This window comes from Arachis hypogaea, chromosome 2, assembly GCF_003086295.3.
Source record: "Arachis hypogaea cultivar Tifrunner chromosome 2, arahy.Tifrunner.gnm2.J5K5, whole genome shotgun sequence".
NCBI classification, from domain to species: Eukaryota; Viridiplantae; Streptophyta; class Magnoliopsida; order Fabales; family Fabaceae; genus Arachis; species Arachis hypogaea.
In genome coordinates, this window is record NC_092037.1 from 41,580,508 (window position 1) to 41,584,343 (window position 3,836).

Genomic DNA, 3,836 nt, shown 5'->3' on the forward strand with positions numbered 1-3,836 from the left:
AAATGAGATGAGGAAAGGCTAACCTTGCCAAGGTAGAGGACTTATCCGCCACCTTATAGAGTTCTTGAGCTATAACCACATGAACTTCTATTTCTTCTCCAATCATGATGCTATGAATCATGATAGCCCGGTCTATGGTAACTTCGGACCGGTTGCTAGTGGGAATGATTGAGCGTTGGATGAACTCCAACCATCCCCTAGCTACGGGTTTGAGGTCATGCCTTCTCAATTGAACCGGCTTTCCTCTTGAATCTCTCTTCCATTGGGCGCCCTCTTCACAAATGTCTGTGAGGACTTGGTCCAACCTTTGATCAAAGTTGACCCTTCTAGTGTAAGGATGTTCATCTCCTTGCATCATGGGCAAGTTAAATGCCAACCTTACATTTTCCGGACTAAAAACCAAGTATTTCCCCCGAACCATAGTAAGCCAATTCCTTGGATCCGGGTTCATACTTTGATCATGGTTCTTGGTGATCCATGCATTGGCATAGAACCCTTGAACCATTAAGATTCCGACTTGTTGAATGGGGTTGGTAAGAACTTCCCAACCTCTTCTTCGGATCTCATGTCGGATCTCCGGATATTCACTCTTTTTGAGTGAAAAAGGGACCTCGGGGATCACCTTCTTTAAGGCCACAACTTCATAGAAGTGGTCTTGATGCACCCTTGAGATGAATCTCTCCATCTCCTATGACTCGGAGGTAGATGCTTTTGCCTTCCCTTTCCTCTTTCTAGAGGTTTCTCCGGCCTTGGATGCCATAAATGGTTATGGAAAAACAAAAAGCAATGCTTTTACCACACCAAACTTAAAATGTTTGCTCGTCCTCGAGCAAAAGAAGAAAGAAGAGAGTAGAAGAAGAAGAAATGAGAGAGAAGGGAATGGCTTTGTGGTTCGGCCAAAAGGGGGAGAAGTAGTGTTTAGGTTGTGTGAAAATGAAGGAGTGAAGATGGGTTTATATAGGAGTGGGGAGAGGGGTAAGGTTCGGTCAAGTGAGGGTGGGTTTGGGTGGGAAAGTGGTTTGAATTTGAATGGTGAGGTAGGTGCGGTTTTATGAAGGATGGATGTGAGTGGTGAAGATAAAGATGGGATTTGATAGGTGAAGGGTTTTTGGGGAAGAGGTGTTGAGGTGATTGGTGAATGGGTAAAGAAGAGAGAGGGTGGTAGGGTAGGTGGGGATCCTGTGGGGTCCACAGATCCTGAGGTGTCAAGGAAAAGTCATCCCTGCACCAAATGACATGCAAAAATGTGTTTTGAGCCAATTCTGGCGTTAAACGCTGGGCTGGTGCCCATTTCTGGCGTTTAACGCCAGCTTCTTGCCCTTTTCTGGCATTTAACGCCAGTCTGGTGCCCCTTTCTGGCGTTAAACGCCCAGAATGGTGCCAGACTGGGCGTTAAACGCCCAACAGCTAGCCTTACTGGCGTTTAAACGCCAGCATGCTCTCCTCCAGGGTGTGCTGTTTTTCTTTCTGTTTTTCATTCTGTTTTTGCTTTTTTTCATTGATTTTGTGACTTCCCATGATCATCAACCTACAAAAGAACATAAAATAACAAAAGAGAATAGATAAAATATAACATTGGGTTGCCTCCCAACAAGCGCTTCTTTAATGTCATTAGCTTGACAGAGGGCTCTCATGGAGCCTCAGAAATGCTCAGAGCAATGTTGGAACCTCCCAACACCAAACTTAGAGTTTGAATGTGGGGGTTCAACACCAAACTTAGAAGTTGGTTGTGGCCTCCTAACACCAAACTTAGAGTTTGACTGTGGGGGCTCTGTTTGACTCTGTTTTGAGAGAAGCTCTTCATGCTTCCTCTCCATGGTGACAGAGGGATATCCTTGAGCCTTAAACACAAAGGATTCTTCATTCACTTGAATGATCAATTCTCCTCTATCAACATCAATCACAGCCTTTGCTGTGGCTAGGAAGGGTCTGCCAAGGATGATGGATTCATCCATGCACTTCCCAGTCTCTAGGACTATAAAATCAGTAGGGATGTAATGGTCTTCAACTTTTACCAGAACATCCTCTACAAGTCCATAAACTTGTTTTCTTGAGTTGTCTGCCATCTCTAGTGAGATTTTTGCAGCTTGCACCTCAAAGATCCCTAGCTTCTCTATTACAGAGAGAGGCATGAGGTTTACACTTGACCCTAGGTCACACAAGGCCTTCTTGAAGGTCATGGTGCCTATGGTACAAGGTATTGAAAACTTCCCAAGATCCTGTCTCTTTTGAGGCAGTTTCTACCTAGACAAGTCATCCAGTTCTTTGGTGACCAAAGGGGGTTCATCCTCCCAAGTCTCATTTCCAAATAACTTGTCATTTAGCTTCATGATTGCTCCAAGGTATTTAGCAACTTGCTCTTCAGTGACATACTCATCCTCTTCAGAGGAAGAATACTCATCAGAGCTCATGAATGGCAGAAGTAAGTCCAATGGAATCTCTATGGTCTCATTTTGAGCCTCAGATTCCCATGGTTCCTCATTGGGGAACTCATTGGAGGCCAGTGGACGTCCATTGAGGTCTTCCTCAGTGGCGTTCATTGCCTCTCCTTCCTCCCAAAATTCGGCCATGTTGATGGCCTTGCACTCTCCTTTTGGATTTTCTTCTGCATTGCTTGGAAGAGTACTAGGAGGGAGTTCAGTAATTTTCTTGCTCAGCTGACTCACTTGTCCCTCCAAATTTCTAATGGAAGACCTTGTTTCAATCATGAAACTTTGAGTGGTTTTGATTAGATCAGAGACCATGGTTGCTAAGTCAGAGTTATTCTGCTTAGAACTCTCTGTCTGTTGCTGAGAAGATGATGGAAAAGGCTTGCTATTGCTAAACCTGTTTCTTCCACCATTATTGTTGTTGAAACCTTGTTGAGGTCTCTGTTGATCCTTCCATGAGAGATTTGGATGTTTTCTCCATGAAGGGTTATAGGTGTTTCCATAGGGTTCTCCCATGTAATTCACCTCTTCCATTGAAGGGTTCTCAAGATCATAAGCTTCTTCCTCAGATGAAGCCTCCTTAGTACTGCTTGGTGCATTTTGCATTCCAGACAGACTTTGAGAAATCATATTGACTTGTTGAGTCAATATTTTGTTCTGAGCCAATATGGCATTCAGAGTGTCAATCTCAAGAACTCCTTTCTTCTGACTAGTCCCATTGTTCACAGGATTCCTTTCAGAAGTGTACATGAATTGGTTATTTGCAACCATTTCAATCAGCTCTTGAGCTTCTGTAGGCGTCTTCTTCAGATGAAGAGATCCTCCAACAGAGCTATCCAAAGACATTTTGGATAGTTCAGAGAGACCATCATAGAAAATACCTATGATGCTCCATTCAGAAAGCATATCAGAAGGGCACTTTCTGATTAATTGTTTGTATCTTTCCCAAGCTTCATAGAGGGATTCTCCTTCCTTCTGTCTGAAGGTTTGGACTTCCACTCTAAGCTTACTCAATTTTTGAGGTGGAAAGAACTTTGCCAAGAAGGCATTGACTAGCTTTTCCCAAGAGTCCAGGCTTTCTTTAGGTTGTGAGTCCAACCATGTCCTAGCTCTGTCTCTTACAGCAAAAGGGAATAGCATAAGTCTGTAGACCTCAGGGTCAACCCCATTAGTCTTGACTGTGTCACAGATTTGCAAGAATTCAGCTAAAAACTGATGAGGATCTTCCAATGGAAGTCCGTGGAACTTGCAATTCTGTTGCATTAGAGAAACTAATTGAGGCTTAAGCTCAAAGTTGTTTGCTCCAATGGCAGGGATAGAGATGCTTCTCCCATAGAAGTCGGGAGTAGGTGCAGTAAAGTCACCCAGCACCTTCCTTGCATTGTTGGCATTGTTGTTGTTTTCGGC

At 43.8% G+C, this 3,836-nt stretch overlaps 1 non-coding gene across 1 annotated transcript; it reads left to right on the forward strand.

The window, feature by feature from the left end:
• The first annotated feature begins 3,329 nt into the window (after positions 1 to 3,329).
• Positions 3,330 to 3,437, forward strand: LOC112766047 (small nucleolar RNA R71). The gene has a single exon (XR_003184081.1). It is a non-coding gene; the product is annotated as a small nucleolar RNA R71 (small nucleolar RNA).
• Positions 3,438 to 3,836: the final 399 nt, after the last annotated feature.